General features: G+C 40.1%; 1 long non-coding RNA gene across 1 annotated transcript; it reads right to left on the reverse strand.

The window, feature by feature from the left end:
• Positions 1 to 11,778: 11,778 nt before the first annotated feature.
• Positions 11,779 to 16,421, reverse strand: LOC113895215. Its single transcript, XR_003511793.1, has 3 exons — positions 15,761 to 16,421; positions 11,914 to 12,114; positions 11,779 to 11,819 (listed from the first exon to the last, which is right to left on the reverse strand). It is a non-coding gene; the product is annotated as an uncharacterized LOC113895215 (long non-coding RNA).
• Between the last annotated feature and the right edge of the window lie 3,662 nt (positions 16,422 to 20,083).

The following is a 20,083-nucleotide window of genomic DNA, read 5'->3' on the forward strand; positions in this document are numbered from 1 at the left end:
AGAGTCAATAAGTGTTAAATGAATGAAACAAAATGAGGTGCACAATTATTTATTCTTCTGAGGAATATTGGGCAAATGTGTATAAAGTAATATATATGTATTAGTAACAACAATAATAAATATTATCTATCATTTGTTAAGCTCTTAATTTATGCCTGACACTATGCTAAATTATTTACATGCATTTAGTCCCCACAAGGTAACATTAGTACTAGGATAATCCCCATTTTTCAGGTGAGAAATTGAGGCCTGGAGTTGTAACTTGAACCAGGTTACTTAGCTATGAAATGTGTCTGGCACATACACAATGTATACCTTAATACATTTGTATAATTGTAGGGATAGCATGTAAATTTCTTATGAATTTTATCCAGAATTTCCACAAAGACCTCTCACACTTTTGATAATATTATCAGAAGAAGAGAATCAGAATGCAGTAGTATTGAGTACAGTAACTGGCCCCTGGAAGATGCAGCTGTCTCTCTATTTCTAGAATGTAATCTTCATGAAATACAGTTTCTGTGTTATTCACTATACAGCCCCAGCACCTAGAAGAGCAATGGGCACTTCAAAGATGAACAATGCCAATGGGAGGGGCACTTATTTAATAAGGAAGAAACAGTGACTCCTGTAACAACATAGGCTGTGGCCATGAATGCAAATAGAATAGAACAGTTAAAGCCCAGAAATCAGTTTCAGATGAAATACAGAAATTATTCAGGCAAAATGATCTGGCCTAAACATTTTAGATGAATATCTGAATTCCTTCAAATTAGCCAGTTAGCCCAAACAGTTCTACTTTTGATATCAATATATTTTAAATCCATATAATTTCTGACTTCAATTGTCCAATTAAGTTTAAATCTGCAATACAATTACTTCCCCTTTGTAGAAAACAGGAAAGCACTCTCATAAATGTTATCTCCAAGCCCACACAATCAGAGGTGGGCAAGGGCCACTCACCCATGATTCCTGAACACAAGCTAGAGAACACAGCTGGTCTATGATAAAAGTTCACTGGTCCTCACCTAACAGAACCAGGGGAGTACAGCTTCAGGACAGCTTCTAGCAGTTTAGCTGATGATATCGGCATAAGATCTCTCTCTCCATCACTCCAGCTGACCTTCCTCTGTGATGCCTTCATTTTCAGAGGTTCTCTCTACTTCTCCAAACTTATGTCAAGCAGTATCAGCAGTAAGAAAGTTTTGTTTGTTTTACAAAAAAATCTAACAGAAATACAAGACTAAAGCCAGAGGTAAAACAGTCCCTTTCCCAACACATAAAGCCTTGGAAGGAGTTGCTCCCCCAAAGGACAAGCAAAGTGCTGTTAACGGGAGAAGAGAGATTTGCTGTTGAATAGGCAGACACTATAATATGCAGTACACCTGACCAGTCCCCCACCCACCCCTCAAAACGAGTGCTCCTTCTGCTACATTCCCTGGGTTTTGTAATTCTATTTAGCATTCATTTAAGTTTTTTTTATAGTTGATACCATATATTTCCTTACACATGACTTCACCTTTTGTTCTTACTGGATAAGACATCAGTTATCCCATTTTAAAACAATGATTTGGGGATAACAGAAAATCAATTTCTCGACTGTGGCACAAAGGCATTAACATTTGTGAAAATCCATGAGTGCATTTTTGTCTATATAAATTACACCTCAACAAAGTTGGTTTTAAAAAATGATGATGGTGGTGGTAACATTAACAATGACATTTATTGTTTTTGTTGAATAGTAGGATTCATGCTAAGCATTTTTTTTTTTTTTTTTGGTACTTCTTCACTTAACCTTTAGTAGAATTCTGGGAAATAGGTGCTGTAACCCTCCCTACTTTAAAGATAAGGCAGCTAAAGCTTGAAGATGTAAGGTGCCTAAGGTCACATAGTTAGTGATGGAACAATGCTTATAATTCAAATCTGTCTGCCTTCAATAACTATCTCCACGAAAAGTGAAAGTGTTAGTTACTCAATTGTGTCTGATTCTTTTTGACTCCATGGACTGTAACCTGCCAGGCTCCTCTGTCCATCAAATTCTCTAGGCAAGAATACTGGAGCTGGTTGCCATTTCTTTCTCCAGGGGATCTTTCCAAACCAGGGATTGAACCCGGGTTTCCTGCATTGCAGATGGATTCTTTACCATCTGAGCCACCAGGGAAGCCCAACTATCTCCATACAAAATAATAATAGCCAAATACCTAAAAATGGAATAAAAATCACACATGAATGAAAGAGGAGGTCTCATTCTGAAGTGTATGTGTTTTCCCTTTGCTAGTATGTCCCCGATACATCAATCACTATACAAAGCCTCTAATTTGTTTTGGCTTTAAGTCCCAGGCCCTGTAATTTGTGTAGAAGCAACTGACTGAAACAGACGTAAAATTCTCATTTTCCTCCAAAATAAAAAAAGAGTAATATATCCTGATAAAACCACTGGCTTGCAGTTCTTTAAGGGAAGTATGTGGTGTGTGTGTGTGCATGTGTGTGTGTGTGCGTGCACGTGTGTATGTATGTGCGCATGCGTGCGCTTGCACTTGGCTATGTCTGACTCTTTGCGACCCCACAGACTGCAGCCTGCCAGGCTCCTCTGTCCATGGAATTTTACAGGCAAGAATACTGGAGCTTCTTCCTCCTGGGGATCTTCCCAACCCAGAGATGGAACTCGTGTCTTTTGCATCTCCTGCATTGGCAAATGGATTTGTTACCATTATGCCACCTGAGAAGCCCTGTTAAGGGAGGTAACAGCACTTAATTAACATTCTTTCATGCAAGAAATTAATAAAACTCATTCCTTGTACTACATAAGTCTGCTGTATATGTTAGCAATATTTTTATTTCCATTTTTTATAATTTGTTTATTCCGTGCCTGCTACTTTTCTACCCAAAGTCCATTCCCCCATCTTCCTGACTCATTTAATGAGAAAGTACTTACATAACATTTACTATTTATCAAATACTCTTCTAAACTCTTTACAAAACTTAATCTCGTAACAACGAGATTATTATCTCCATTTTATACAAGAGGAAACCGAAAAGGAATCAGCTACTGTGAGATAACCACTAAGCTACAGAGCTGAGATTCTAACTGGCAGTATAGCTCCAATCTTAGGCTATATTAATAGCAGAACCTCAAGTGCCCAGCTAAAGATTTCACTTCCTCTGACTTTCACAGCACTACTCATGACCATGGCCACTTTACTGGCCATTGAGATATAACTAGAAATCTACAGTGTAGGGTTTGGAAAAGGGTTTTGTTTTTGTTTTTAAATAAGGACACAACTGACACACATCTTTTGCCCACCTTCCTTCCTCTTCTTTTTGCCTAGAATGTGGGTACAAAGCATGAAGGAGGAGCAGCTATCTTACAACAATGAAGAGGAATACCACATGCTAGGGACTGATGGATGGGAAGATAGTGAAAGCCAGATGCCACGGAGCCATAACTCTTATCCCCAAAGTGCCTTCCTCTCAACTACTCATCACTTGAAGGGGAAAAAAACATAATCTGTTTCAGTTCAGTTCAGTTCAGTTCAGTCACTCAGTCATGTCCCACTCTTTGCAACCCCATGAATTGCAGCACGCCAGGCCTCCCTGTCCATCACCAACTCCTGGAGTTCACTCAAATTCACATCCATCTATTCGGTGATGCCATCCAGCCATCTCATCCTCTGTTGTCCCCTTCTCCTCCTGCCCCCAATCCTTCCCAGCATCAGAGTCTTTTCCAATGAGTCAACTCTTTGCATGAGGTAGCTTTGCCTTTTCAAAATGTCATATGAATAGAATCATGTGGTATGTAGCCTTTTCCAGATTAGTTTCATTTAGAAATATGCATTTAAGATATTCCCATGTCTTTGTGTAGTTTGAGAACGCATTGCTTTTTATTGCTCAATAATAATTCATTGTCTGAATGTACCACATTTCTTTATTCATTCACCTATTGAAGGGCATCTTTATTGCTTCCAGTGTGGGAAGATTATGAGTAAAGCTGCTGTAAACACTCATATGCTGATTTTTCTGAGGACGTAGGCTTTCAAATCAGGTGAGTGAATGCCTAAGAGCACAATTATATAGTAAGACCATATGTTGCTTTGTAAAAAAACTGCCAAAATTTCTCCCAAAGTGGCTGTACCACTTTGCATTCCCATCAGCTATGAATGAGAGTTCCTATGGTTCCGCATTTTCTTCAGAATGTGATAGATTCAGATTTTCTAGTTTTAGACGGTCTAATAAGTATATAGTGTTATCTCAGTGTTGTTTTATTATTAATTTCCACTTTCTGTAGGACAGGTAATATTTCAGTTTAGTTCAGTCGCTCAGTTGTGTCCGACTCTTTGCGATTCCATGGACTGCAGCACTCCAGGCTTCTCTGAACATCACCAGCTCCCAGAGCTTGCTCAAACTCATGTCCATCGAGTTGGTGATGCAATCCAACCATCTCATCCTCTATCGTCCCCTTCTCCTCCTGCCTCCAGTCTTTCTCAGCATCAGGGTTTTTTGCAATGAGTCAGTTCTTCGCATCAGGTGGCCAAAGTATTGGAGCTTCAGCTTCAGCATCAGTCCTTCCAGTGAATATTCAGGGTTGATTTCCTTTAGGATTGACTGGTTGGATCTCTTGCAGTCCAAGGTAATATTTAGTATAATCAATTTCTTTTTATTCTTCACATAGAATGCCTTATATTTTCTGATCTTTGCAAATTTCCACACATTATCCAGCCTTTATTCAAGTGCTTTCTCATCTGTGAAATCTTTACAAACCTTCAGTTCAGTTCAGTCACTCAGTCGTGTCCAACTCTTTGCAACCCCATGAATCGCAGCACGCCAGGCCTCCCTGTCCATCACCAACTCCCGGAGTTCACTCAAACTCACGTCCATTGAGTCGGTGATGCCATCCAGCCATCTCACCTCTGTCGTCCCCTTCTCCTCCTGCCCTCAATCTTTCCCAGCATCATGGTCTTTTCCAATGAGTCAGCTCTTCACATGAGGTGGCCAAAGTATTGGAGTTTCAGCTTCAGCATCAGTCCTTCCAATGAACACCCAGGACTGATCTCCTTTAGAATGGACTGGTTGGATCTCCTTGCAGTCCAAGGGACTCTCAAGAGTCTTCTCTAACACCACTGTTCAAAAGCATCAATTCTTCGGCACTCAGTTTTCTTCACAGTCCAACTCTCACATCCATACATGACCACTGGAAAAACCATAGCTTTGACTAGACGAACCTTTGTTGGCAAAGTAATGTCTCTGCTTTTGAATATGCTATCTAGGTTGGTCATAACTTTCCTTCCAAGGAGTAAGCGTCTTTTAATTTCATGGCTGCAGTCACCATCTGCAGTGATTTTGGAGCCCAGAAAAATAAAGTCTGACACTGTTACCACTGTTTCCCCATCTACTTCCCATGAAGTGATGGGACCAGATGCCATGATCTTCGTTTTCTGAATGTTGAGCTCTAAGCCAACTTTTTCACTCTCCACTTTCACTTTCATCAAGAGGCTTTTGAGTTCCTCTTCACTTTCTGCCATATGTGTCATTTGCATATCTGAGGTTATTGATATTTCTCCTGGCAATCTTGATTCCAGCTTGTGCTTCCTCCAGCCCAGCGTTTCTCATGATGTACTCTGCATAGAAGTTTAATAAGCAGGGTGACAATATACAGCCTTGACGTACTCCTTTTCCTATTTGGAACCAGTCTGTTGTTCCATGTCCAGTTCTCACTGTTGCTTCCTGACCTGCATATAGATTTCTCAAGAGGAAGGTCAGGTGGTCTGGTATTCCCATCTTTCAGAATTTTCCACAGTTTATTGTGATCCACATAGTCAAAGGCTTTGGCATAGTCAATAAAGCAGAAATGGATGTTTTTCTGGAACTCTCTTGCTTTTTCGATGATCCAGCGGATGTTGGCAATTTGATCTCTGGTTCCTCTGCCTTTTCTAAAACCAGCTTGAACATCTGGAAGTTCATGGTTCACGTACTGCTGAAGCCTGGCTTGGAGAATTTTGAGCATTACTTTACTAGCATGTGAGATGAGTGCAACTGTGCAGTAGTTTGAGCATTCTTTGGGACATAACCTGTTTAAGTCCCGTTAATGGGGTTTGTTGCTACTCAAAGCCAAACACAACTCTAATTGATAAAATTCACCAATCACAAAACCTACTGTTTCACTTCTGCCTGAATTTTGGTCATCTGCATTAATACATGATTCTTACATAGCTTCCAAAAAGGAAAATTATTAGTTTTAAGAATTTTTCTTTTCCATTATGCTTTATTACAGGATATTGAATATTAGTTCCCTTTGCTATACATCAGGACCTTCTTGTTTTAACTACTTTATGTGAATAGTTTGGATGTGCTAATCCCAAACTCCCAATATATTCCCCCTTAAACCATTTCTCCTTTGGTAACTGTAAGTTTACTTCTATGTCTGTGAGTATGTTTCTGGTTTTGGCTGTGCGGGGTCTTCCTTGTGGTATGCGTGGGCTCCTCACTGTGGCATGCAGGTTTAGTTACCCAATGGCATGAGGGATCTTAGTTCCCTGATCTGCGATAGAACCCAAGTCCCCTGCATTGGAAGATAGATTCTCAACCACTAGACCACCAAGGAAGTCCCCATTTGTGTCATATTTTAAATTCCACATATAAGTGATATCATATGGTATTTGTCTTTTTCTTTATGACTTACTTCACGTAGTATGATAAATTCTGCATCCATCCATGTTCCTGCAAATGGCATTATTTTGTTCTTTTTATGGCTAAGTAGTATTCCATTGTGTATATATACATCTTCTTTATTCATTCATCTGTTGATAAACATACAGGTTCCTTCCATGTCTAAGCTACTGTTCATAGTGCTGCTATAAACACTGAAGTCCAAATATCTTCTCAAATTAGAGTTTTTCTGGATATATGCTCAGGAATAGGATTGCTAGATCATTTAGCAACTCTATTTTTCATTTTTTGAGGAACCTTCATACTGTTTTCCATAGTTGCTGCACCAGGTGCACCAGTCCACATTCCTACCAACAATGCAGGAGGGCTCCTTTTCGCCACACCATCTCCAGCATTTGTTATTTGTAGACTTCTTAATGATGGACATTCTGAGTGATGTGAGGTGGTACCTCACTGCAGTCTTGATTTGCATTTCTCTAATAATCCCTGATGTTGAGCATCTTTTCATGTACCCGTTGGCCATCTGGATGTCTTCTTTGGGGAAATGTCTATTTAAGTCTTCTACCCATCCACTTTTTTGATTGGGTTGTTTTGTTGTTGTTGTTATAATTATTGAGTTGTATGAGCTATTTGTATATTTTAGAAATTAGGCCCTTTCAGTTGCATCATTTGTAAATGCTTTCTCCTAGCTCATAAGTTGTATTTTCATTTTGTTTATAGTTTCCTTTGCTGTGCAAAAGCTTATATATTTAATTTTATTTTAATTTTTGCTTTTATTTCTATTGCCTTGAAAGACTGACCTTGTACAATTTATGTCAGAGAATGTTTTGCCTATGTTCTCTTCCAGGAGTTTTATTATGTCTTATATTTAAGTCTTTAAGTCATTTTGAGTTTATTTTTGAGTATAGTATGAAGATGTGTTCTAACTTCATTCATTCACATGCAGCTGTCCAGCTTTCCCAACATCATCTGCTGAAGAGACTTTTTCCCACTGTAAATTCTTGCCTCCTTTCTTAAAGATTAACTGACCCCAGGTGTGTGGGTTGGGTTTATTTCTGGCTGTCTGCTCTATTCCACTGACCCATGTACTTGTTTTAGAGTCAATACCACGTGGTTTTGATTACGATAGCTTTATAGTATTGTCTGAAGTCTGAGAGTGTTATGCCTCCAGCTTGGTATTTTTCCTTCAGAATTGCTTAGGCAATTCTGGGTCTTTTACAGTTCCATATAAATTTTAGGATTCTTTGTTCTAGTTCTATGTAAAACGTCATGGGTAAATGTACAGGGATTACATTAGACTTGTAGATTGCTTTGGGTAGTATGACCATTTTAACAATGTTAATTCCTCTAATCTAAGACTATGGGATATCTTCCTTTTCTTTGAATCGTCTTCTGTATCCTTTATCAGTGTTTTATAGTCCTCAGAATATAAATCTTTCACCTCTTTGGTCAAGTTTACAAGAATGTTTTCTTAAGCGTTTATGGTAAAAATAATATCTGATTTACAGGGCAGGACTGAATATTAAATAATAAACAATATTTAAGAAAAACAATAATCCATTTAAAAAAAGAAACTTATTCAAAAGCTGAGATGATACCAGAAAACTGTCAAAATACAATTTCACTACAGCCTCAGGGTTTTTCGGGTCAATAAAAGTAATTGGCCTATTTCTTACCATTGTTGCTGCTAAAATGACAAAACGAATCAGCTTACTTATGAAAAATAACTTAAATTGAAGTAGCCCCACACATTTGCTATCCTTCTTGTCTCTGGATCTTCCCACACATGTGTATACTTTAAATGGACCTCAGCACATTAGAGGTCCTGAGAAGCCCTGAAGTAAATAATACTGTGAGATTTTGCCTAACCCAGTATTTCCCATATTTCTTGGAACGCAGAATCCTGTTTTTTTCCCCCAGTGTTACATCCACATAGTGCTCTAGGAAATACATTCAGAAAGTGCACAATATCATAAACAATGGAAGAGGAGCCTAAGGAGAAAGGGGTAATTACTGGTCTTTTGGTTGCCATTTTAGTGGTTGCAAAATAGAAATTTTGTCATGGGGAACAAATACACTTTCTAAAGCAATTAGAAAGCTATCATATCCAACTTTATTTTTTTTTTTTTTCGTGCTTGCCCTCAAAGAACACTTGGTTCTTATCCACCTAATTCTGCCCCACCGGCTGTGTCTGCTCCGCAAAATCCTGCTCCCCCGCCCGCGAACCCTAGGTCTCTCTGCCCTCGCTGTCAAAAAGGATATCATTGGGCAAGGCACTGTAGGTCAAGATTCCATAGAAATGGAACCTTTTTGGGCCCCAACCAGCAGTAGGGAAACGGACTGAGGAGCCAGCCCCAGGCCCCGACAACGACTGGGGCAGCCTCACTGAACCCATTCATTCCCTTCTCCCGTCGCAGAACTCATCAGAGCAACCCCAGGCAACGCAGGACTGGACCTCAGTTCCACCACCTCAACAATATTAACACCAGATAGCCCCACTATAAAAATCCCTACAGGCGTTAAAGGTCCATTACCGACTGGCTTGGTCCATATCCAACTTTAAAACCTTATTAATGGATGGACTTTTCTTCCACAGGAATTCACATTCTGTTAGATGACTCTGGGTTTGAGGTGATGTTGTGGTTTTTAGTGGGTTCCTGGGTCTATTGAAGATGGCACTGTTGGGGCAGAGGAGGGCAATATTTCAAGAGAGAAAATTATTCCATCAGTTTTTTCTAGGGAGAAGCCAGTAGGAAAAATCAATACTCAGCACAGGGCAAAAGTATATAATATCTGTTCTTTCTGCAACAGTGGATGATGGCAGGTTTCTTTCATTTTCTCCCTTACTTCCCTTTGTATTTCTTTTCCAGAATTTCCCATTGTTCTATTCTTATTACCCAAAACTCATGTATAGAAAAATTTTACTTATAAAACTTGTGGCTGTAATACTCTTAAATTAAAATACTAGCATTTTTCCATGTACAAACTAGACATTTTTTAAAGGTTGTTTTGTCTAAAAAAGTGACAGTGTGAACAACCCCTCTGCTTTCCAAAGCTGGCCTGATGACCTGGGCCTGCCTAGAAAGAAGTTTTCTGTGTTCTGTCATGAAACGAAAAAAAAAAGTGAATGTGTAATGAATTTTTTATGAAGCTACATGTATTCCATTTAAATAAGTGCTTTTTGAGATATGTCCTTCCCATATATTTGGTATTGGTATACTCATTTTTTTTAATAATAAGCAAAGATAGTAGCTGTAGTCTTTTTAAACATCCTTTGGCAAATTAAAATTTGGAAATCTTATGTCCCATCAGCCATAGGATACTGACCTCTGGACTAATCAAATGGAAGAATGAGTGGCTAAACACAGAGTAAAGCTAGAAACATCAGAGACACAGGTCCTAATCCTTCCTCATCACTGAGTGACCACGACCTCAGAAAACCCAAACTGAAGCACTGGAATAACCTGTTTCCCTACCTATAAATTGGCGAAAGCAATTGGAATCTATTTTTTAGGGCTATTGTTACTGATAAAGTATCATAAATGACAAGGAGGAAAGGGTCAAATAATATATCCATGTGTATAAAAGAGAAAATAGCAGACAGATCTACTAAATTGATTTAAAAGATTTAATTTCCTACTGTTTTCAATTTTTTTTAATTGAAAAAATAAAATCAGAAGTCCCATTGAACACCATTGAATTATCTTTGAACTGAGCTATTTATGGAGTCACAGAACCATGGAGCTTTAGAACGAAAAGAGATTATGGAAAACATCCAGTGCAATCACACTGCTTTAAAGGCAAGGAAACTGAATACTAGAGAATAAAGATACTTCCCAAAGGTCACTTATTTAAAGAATGAAAACAGTCTAATAAGAAAAGATACCTTCTGAAACCTGAATAAGAAATAAGATCTTATAAAAAAGAAACATGGGGTTTCCATCCCTAGATTTTAATGCTGGCTTTGACACATAGATTTGAATCTGTTACTTAACTGAGACCCAATGTCTTCATCTTTTAAATAGCACTGATAATTAACATCTCATAAAAGTATAGTTAAGAACAAATGAAATAATATACAAAGCACACTGAAGGGGCACACAATGAATGCTCAATAAATTATAACTTGAATTTCTATTATGTGAACTTTAAAAACCTCACAATTTACCATACCTGCTTAAAAGTACTCAATTTGTGGGTTTTAAATGAGCTGAGTAAGAAATAAGACCTAAATATTTGATGTCCTACCAAAAATATTTTTATCTTTATTAGTTCAGATAGTTCCCTTCAATTTCTATTCATAGCATTCCTGAAAGACAATGTCGGGCTTTTTCAAACTTGAAATCACCATCTGACACACTTCCACTTTAGGATGGCATTTGCTTGACACCACTGAAAACAAGTTGGTCACTGAAATATCCCAAAGTTTATTCCACTATGGAGAAATCCTAGCACTTCAAAGCGTGTTATTTTCTTTCTTATCTAACAAAATTTTATGAAGATGAGGATTGTAGTACTTAAAATCTAGTTAAGAATGTCTTCAAATCATCTTTTTCAAAGTTATGCCGAAAGCAAAATCTTGAACACTGGACAGACATGGGTTTTAACTGAAGTCACTTGCTGACTGTGTGACCTTAGACAGTGAGGTAGTTCATCCAAGCCTCAAGAGTTTTAAGTGTAAAATGGGGATAATAATAGTATCAACCTCAAGGAATTTTGTGAAGATTAAAGGTTAGGATGCATATTAAAAGCTTACTTAGACCACTGTCTGCACTGTATTGTGTTCCCCAAAAAATTTTAGCTAAATTAAATGGTAACTACGAAAATCCCATGGATGGAGGAGCCTAGTAGGCTGCAGTCCCTGGGGTCGCTAAGAGTCGGACATGACTGAGCGACTTCCTTTCACTTTTCACTTTCATGCATTGGAGAAGGAAATGGCAACCCACTCCAGTGTTCTTGCCTGGAGAATCCCAGGGATGGGGGAGCCTGGTGGGCTGCCATCTCTGGGGTCGCACAGAGTCGAACACGACTGAAGCAACTTAGCAGCAGCAGCATCAGGGACTTCCCTGGTGGTCCAGTGGCTAAGACTTCACACTCCCAAGGCCAGGGTTCAATCTCTGATCAGGACGCTAGATCTCACATGCCTCAAATAACACCTGGTATAGCCAAATAAATAGATAAATATTAAAAATTAAATGGTGAGGGGGGAAATAAAATTAACAAATAAGTAAAAATTAAATGGTTACTAACCTCTTTGTTGGAAGATGAACTTTGATAAGTCTCATTTTTATAATCTTCTGTTTCTTCTGGCAGACGTTAGATAAAATTATAAAAGAACTGATTTTCAGCCTACTCCTGTAAACTGTTGAGGGCAGATGCTTGCATGAAGATGGAACTGGAGGTAGGCTTCCTCCCTTGTTCTAACAAGAGCCTCAAGTTCAATTCAGGATTCTAAAAAGAAATAGATCTGCTGGTTACTTTGGAACCATCAGGATCTTCGAGTTTAGAGAAGCTTCCCTGCTGTCCTAGTGGAAAATAGTCCCCAAACTTAGTCTGCACTATTATTCTACATATCAGACTCCTGATTGTTTCCTTCAGTGTAGACATAACAATTTGAAGCTATTTTGTTTATTTGTTGACCCCACACACATCATCTCCCTCTCTTCCACTCCTACCCCCTCTGCTAGAATGTAAGCTCTTTGTTGGCATAGACAGTGCTGGGACTCAGTGGTTCACAGCTATAAATCCAGGGCCTAGAACAGTGCCTGTGTCTTGTAAATTCCCAGTAACTATTTGGTGAATGAATGAGTGATTTTATAAATGGGAAGCCCCAGCAGGTGCTCAGGGCTTTAGATTTTCCTTAGAAGTGTAGAAACGAAGGTGAACTGATCTTGCAGTTACCACAAGAGGAAAAGAGAACTAGTAAAATTCATGACCACATAGACTCAGTAATGAAGTCCAGAACTACATGGGACTCAGAATCCCTGTGGGGGGTTGGGGGGTTGGGGAACAAAGGAAATATATAGTAGCTGAGTGACCTCAAGCCAAAAATTTATATGCACACACACAGACACACACGTGTACACACACAGAAAGACACTATCCACTGAGACTTAGGGTAAATTAGAATTTGGTAGGTTGTTTTTTATCTGAGGCACAATAATCTGTCTTCACTTGACCCCTGGGTCACCACCCACTCACTGCCTCTTGGATCTCCTTTCTCATTGGTCCCTCCACCTTGGCCTCCTTTGCTGATTCCTCCTCGTTTTCCCAACTTCTGAACACCAGACAGTTCCAAGTTGGTCCTCAAACCTCTATTCCTTACACACTTCCTAGATGACCCCTACCTGCCTTATGTCTGCAAATACCATCTGTAGGCTAAAACCTTCAAATATCTATCCACCCTTTAATCTCCCTTCTGAACTCCAGACAGGTACCCACAACTCAGCTGTTCAGTATTCCCCCCTTGTACATCTAACAGACATAAACAGAAAAAGGGACCAGAACTGAACTCCTGATTTTTTCCCCTAAACCTGCTCCTCCTAATAGCAAATCCATTCTTGCAGTTGTTCAACCCCAAATCCTTGGAATTATCCATTTTTTCCCCTCTCTACAATCCACGTCCAATTACCGGCAAATTCTTTTGGCTGAGTCTTTGATATACACCTATAATCTGCCTACTTTTCTGCCTCCTGGCCACCACCCTGGTCCAAGTCACCATTATCTTTTGCCTAGAATGACAACAGTTCTAAAACTAGTCTCTTGGCTTCTGCCCATGCTGCCTATTTATAGTTAAAGCCTCCTCCAAGCAGCCAGAGTGATCCTATCAGAGCATAAAATTTCATCAATAATCTCCTCTAATCAAAACTCTCCAACAGTTTTCCATCTTACCAAAGTAAAAGCAAAAGCATGATCTGACCCAGAATACCTCTTCTCATCTTATTTCCATCTTTTCCCCACAATTCACTCTGCTACAACTGGTTGATAATCTGAATGGATTTCAGATTAACTTAGAAAGTATTAGTCTGAAAATTCAGGAAAAGGTTTAAAATATCTGACTATAAGTAAATGAACTGTTTAAGTTAGAGAAATATCTGATGTTTTAAATTTGCCATTCCCTGATCCCATGGTCAGAGAAGGCGATGGCACCCCACTCCAGTACTCTTGCCTGGAAAATCCCATGGATGGAGGAGCCTGGTAGGCTGCAGTCCATGGGGTCGCTAAGAGTTGGACATGACTGAGTGACTTCACTTTCACTTTTCACTTTCATGCATTGGAGAAGGGAATGGCAACCCACTCCAGTGTTCTTGCCTGGAGAATCCCAGGGACGGTGGAGCCTGGTGGGCTGCCGTCTATGGGGTCTCACAGAGTCAGACACGACTGAAGCGACTTAGCAGCAGCAGCAGATCCCATGGTATCAAATCAGCATAAATATTAATATTTTAGGGTCTTTAGTATTTGCCTGGAGTTAATCTTTTGGGCCAGAAAATGCAAATTAGATTACCTCCAAGTTTCTACTGATAACCCTTGATCTCGGTCTTGGATAGCATATCCTCTAGCTTTTAGTATTTTAGGGAGTGCTTTTTTTCACACTATAAAAGTACCAAGGCTAATATACCTGCTCCACTTAAAATATAGTCCTTCAGCAGACATGAAATCCTACTGTGTTTCAGGTAGTGGGTAGGCACTGAGGAATCAAGGATGAACAAGACATGCCCATATCTTCAAGGAACTCACACAGGAGTCCAGGTTGAAGTAAGAGGATCTGATGTTAATCATGTAATGATGGCGGGATGGCCACCGTGCTATGGAAGCCAGCTAGAGGGCACCCAGATCCGTCTAAGGAGGGTTGACAAGGTTTTCCAGAGAATATGATATCTCACTGGAAGCATAAATAATGTGCAGAAATGGGAGTACAGGGTAGGTCATATTCCAGACAGGAAGTAGAGCATGAGCAAAGCCATGAATCTGGGTGCTGGTGTGCAAGAAATAATAAACACTCAAGCCAAACCATGTTCAAGATAAGACTGGAAAGAGAGGCAGAGAGCAGGACACAGGGAACTTTATTTGGCATTTTAAGGAGTATGAGCTTTGTTTATAGGCAACAGAGAGTCACTGAAGAGGGGAGTGTGATGCTATATGGACACATTTAGAGGCAGACAGATGAGTAGGGAGGCTATGGAAGCGTCCAAGTAGAAGGTGCTACAAGTCTGAATTAGGACAGGAGGAGTGGAGATGAAGGAGAAGGAGACAAGTAGAAGAAATATTGAGTTAAAATTAGTAAAACTTATTGCAAAGGAATCCAAAATCAAAGAGTCCAAAATCACTGCAGATGGTGATTGCAGCCATGAAATTAAAAGACGCTTACTCCTTGGCAGGAAAGTTATGACCAACCTAGATAGCATATTAAAAAGCAGAGACATTACTTTGCCTACAAAGGTCCGTCTAGTCAAAGCTATGGTTTTTCCAGTGGTCATGTATGGATGTGAGAGTTGGACTATAAAGAAAGCTGAGTGCAGAAGAACTGATGCTTTTGAACTGTGGCATTGGAGAAGACTCTTGAGAGTCCCTTGGACTGCAAGGAGATCCAACCAGTCCATTCTAAAGGAGATCAGTTCTGGGTGTTCATTGGAAGGACTGATGTTGAAGCTGAAACTCCAATACTTTGGCCACCTGATGCAAAGAGCTGACTCATTGGAAAAGACCATGATGCTGGGAAATATTGAGGGCAGGAGGAGAAGGGGACGACAGAGGATGAAATGGTTGGATGGCATCACCAACTCAATGGACATGAGTTTGAGTGAACTCCAGGAGTTGGTGATGGACAGGGAGGCCTGGCGTGCTGCAGTCCGTGGGGTCTCAAAGAGCTGGACACAACTGAGCAACTGAACTGAACTGAACTGAGGGTGAAGGAGCCAAGAAGGAGGCGGCAAGCATAAACCTGAGGTTTCTATCCCTGAGGGAATTACCAAATACAAGTAGTAACAGGATCAGGCAGGAAGAAGATTTCATTGTGACGTATGTTGAACTTGCAACATTAAGGGAAAAGCATTCGTTCATTTATTCATGGATCAAGAATTCTTTATAAAGTACCTACCATGTGAATGTCCAAGTTTGAATCTGAAGGAAGAGGTCTGGACTTCAGAGAGTTGGGTGTCATTAGCTTGTGGGATGATCAGGAGTTAACCTTCAAGGATGGTTGGTACTGTACCTGGCGCAAAGGATGCTGTACTTGGGCATCTGTTGAAAAGCATGAATGAAGAGCTACTCTGCAAGAGTTTGTAAGAAGAGCAGATCTGGGAATCAATGATGAAGCTCTAGAAAATACCAATGGTTCAGGCCTGGATAAAGGATACAGAAATGGAAAAGTCAGAGATGTGGAGGACTAGAAGGGTATGGTGTCATGGACATAAAGTGAGGTAGACATAGGACCCAAGTACACACTTTATCGAGTATTAGAAGGACTTCATGAATTATTTCTAAGTTGAAGGTGAAACATGTCTTGAGACACATCTAAATAAGAATGAGCATTTCTTGTCTTCTAGAGTTTTGTCACCTTGTAATCCAAGGGCTACTGGGCAGTAGTTGCATTTCCAATCCCCAAATTTAATTACCAAGTTTATGTTATTCTGTGCTTTTGCTTTAAATCACTTTGGATAATGTTTTTCTCCATTTATGATGATTAGTTTCTGTCCTTGGTGTTAACTCCCTCAGTTCTGTCCTTAGTGTTAACTCCTTCAGTCACTCAGTTGTGACCAACTCTTTGTGACCCCATGGACTGCAGCAGGCCAGGCCCTCCTTGTCCATCACCAACTCCCAGAGTTTACTCAAACTCATGTCCATTGAGTCGATGATGCCATCTAACCATCTCATCCTCTGTTGTCCCCTTCTCCTCCTGCCTTCAATCTTTCCCAGCATCACGGTCTTTTCAAATGAGTCAGTTCTTCACATCAAGTGGCCAAAGTATTAGAGTTTCAGCTTCAGCATCAGTCCTTCCAATGAATATTCAGGACTGATTTCCTTTAGGATGGACTGGTTGGATCTCCTTGCAGTCCAAGGGACTCTCAAGAGTCTTCTCCAACACCACAGTTCAAAAGCATCAATTCTTCTGCACTCAGCTTTCTTTATAGTCCAACTCTCACACCCATACATGACTACTGGAAAAACCATAGCTTTGACTAGACGGACCTTTGTAGGCAAAGTAATGTCTCTGCTTTTGAATATGCTATCTAGGTTGGTCATAACTTTCCTTCCAAGGAGCAAGCGTCTTTTAATTTCATGGCTGCAATCACCATCTGCAGTGATTTGGGAGCCCAAAAAAATAAAGTCTGACACTGTTACCACTGTTTCCCCATCTAGTTCCCATGAAGTGATGGGACCAGATGCCATGATCTTCGTTTTCTGAATGTTGAGCTTTAAGCCAACTTTTTCACTCTCCTCATTCACTTTCATCAAGAGGCTCTTTAGTTCTTTTTCACTTTCTGCCATAAGGGTGATGTCATCTGCATACCTGAGGTTATTGATATTTCTCCCGGCAATCTTGATTCCAGCTTGTGCTTCTTCCAGCCCAGCATTTCTCATGATGTATTCTGCACAGAAGTTAAATAAGCAGGGTGACAATATACAGCCTTGATGTACTCCTTTCCCAATTTGGAACCAGTCTGTTGCTCCATGTCCAGTTCTAACAGTTGCTTCCTGACCTGCATACAGATTTCTCAAGAAGCAGGTCAGGCGGTCTGGTATTCCCATCTCTTTAAGAATTTTCTACAGTTTGTTGTGATCCGCACAGTCAAAGGCTTTGGCATAGCCAATAAAGCAGAAATAGATGTTTTTCTGGAACTCTTTTGCTTTTTCCATGATCCAGCGGATGTTGGCAATCTGATCTCTGGTTCCTCTGCCTTTTCTAAATCCAGCTTGAACACCTGGAAGTTCACAGTTCACATATTGCTGATGCCTAGCTTGGAGAATTTTAAGCATTACTTTACTAGCGTGTGAGATGAGTGCAATTGTGCAGTAGTTTGAGCATTCTTTGGCATTGCCTTTCTTTGAGATTGGAATGAAAACTGACCTTTTCCAGTCCTGTGGCTACTGCTGAGTTTTCCAAATGTGCTGGCATATTGAGTGCAGCACTTTCACAGCATCATCTTTTAGGATTTGAAATAGCTCAACTGGAATTCCATCACCTCCACCAGCTTTGTTTGTAGTGATGCTTCCTAAGAAATGCTCGACTTCACACTCCAGGATGTCTGGCTCTAGGTGAGTGATCACACCATCGTGATTATGTGGGTCATGAAGATCTTTTTTGTCTAACTCCCTAATGTTGATTTAAACCAGAGGATAAAATTCTGTCAGTATGAGAACAACTGAATATCTAAGACCTGCTGATAGCATTTAGTTAATAATATATTCATGAGCTGATGATAGATGGTAGCTTCCAATTCAATTTTATGTGAGTGTGTGGATTATTGGTTGTAGACGTCTGTCATCTGGTTTTTATTTTCATTTTATTCTGTTTTGCCTACCCAGCATCCATACTGAGTTATGATGATGGTATCTCAGTTTTTCTTAGGAAACCCACTTCTTCCTCATATCTAGTCCAAGTAATCTGGTTGGAGCTGACTGCACCAAACTTCAAGGAGAGGGAATGTGACCCAGAGTTGATCAATAAAACATTGCAATCCCTGGGTTCAAAGGATGGGCACATGACCAATCAAAAGCAATGAGATAGGATCCTTGGACTTGCTAGAGAAATTAGGCCAAATAAACTCTTTACTGAACTTAAAGCTGGATGGGTATATAGTAGGAGCTGATCATGGGGAGGGCCAATACAGAGAAAAGAGGAATTGAGAGGTGAAGAAAGACCAAAAGTTACTAAAGACATTATTGGTGGTGGTCCAATGGTTAAGAATTTACCTGCCAATGCAGGGAACATGGGTTTGATTCCTATTCCAGGAAGATTCCACATGCCATAGGGCAACTAGGCCCATGCACTGCAACTACTCCAGCCTGCACGCCTAGAGCCCATGCTCTGCAACAAGAGAAGCCACCGCCATGAAAAGCCTGCACACTACAGCAAAGAGTAGCCCTCGCTCACTCCAAGTATAGAAAGCCCTTGTGCAGCAACAGAGACCCGGTGCAGCCAAAAATAAATGATCTTTTAAAAACATCCAAGATGTTTGAAATCCTAGATCTGGGCATACCTAAGGCCATACTTATCAATTACGTGAATCAATAAATTCCCTTTTTAAACTCTGGCAACATTTTTTTAGCTTTCCCACCATTTGAAACCAAAAGGTCTACATCTCTCTTCTTTCTACTTCATCCCCTGAAAATGGAGTCAACTGTCTAAAGCCAAAGTTACTTCCTTTGGCAAGTCATCCTATGAACACAGCCCACACTGTGTTCAGCATTCTCAGATCAGCCTCTTGTCACCTTCTGTATCAGCCTCACTCCATTTCTACTTTGTGTCCTAAAGCTCTATTCATCACCTGAACTCACTGAACTCGGAAAGTCCTAAGATCCACTAGATTGGAGCCCTCACTGCTTCCCATGGATACTTCCTGTTTTCTGTATTCACCTACAGCAGGCTCTTTCTACTGTGGCAATTGTTTGTTTTAATAAGTAAAGGCAGGACTGGATGGAAGCCACTTCTGTCCCCAGGCTTGCAAAGGCCACTGGGCTCTGGCCACCACCCAACACCACCCGGTACACTGTGTTCAAGCTCAAATCTTCTTATCCCAAATGTTACACCTACTGCTTTTTCCTTCTCTCTCCAGATGACAAGTTTACCCTGATGTTATTCCCAACTCTGTCATCTCGATTGTTGTCGTGACGTCAAAGACCTTTGCCATTTTCCTTCAGGGATCTTAGGAATTTCTGGGAAATCTTACCTTAGTAGTCTAGAAGAATCTAGCTTCCAAACACTATTTCACAACTACCAAGATGACACTCTCTGTCCTCAAATAAGGTGGTTTGGTTTCCTTTTTTCCTTCCTCTAAACAGGCAAGGTATCTATTTGGAAACACCTGCCAGGAAAGGAAAACAATTTATTTCAGAATTATACAAGAGGATAAGAGTTTTTCCTTTGGCATTTTCTTGAAACACAGGGAATAACAGAGGGACCAATGCTTCTCTGAGAGCAGATGATAAGGTGATCTCCTTCTGCTTTAATTATCTTTCTCTCATTCAGTACATATGAATTCAGTAGGCTTCTATGTTCTTGTCAAGCCCCAGAGAACTGCACTGTAACCATTCGATACAAATTCAATGAATATTTACTGAGTATCCATTATGTGCCAGGCACTGTACTAGGTAAGGTGTATACAAAAGAGAACAGGACAGGCTTCATTTAACTCCTACTCTGCTGAAGGTCAAAAAGAGGCAGCAAATAAACATATGACATAAAGGAACAAAACATCAG

The sequence above is a fragment of the Bos indicus x Bos taurus genome, chromosome 7 (assembly GCF_003369695.1).
Source record: "Bos indicus x Bos taurus breed Angus x Brahman F1 hybrid chromosome 7, Bos_hybrid_MaternalHap_v2.0, whole genome shotgun sequence".
NCBI classification, from domain to species: Eukaryota; Metazoa; Chordata; class Mammalia; order Artiodactyla; family Bovidae; genus Bos; species Bos indicus x Bos taurus.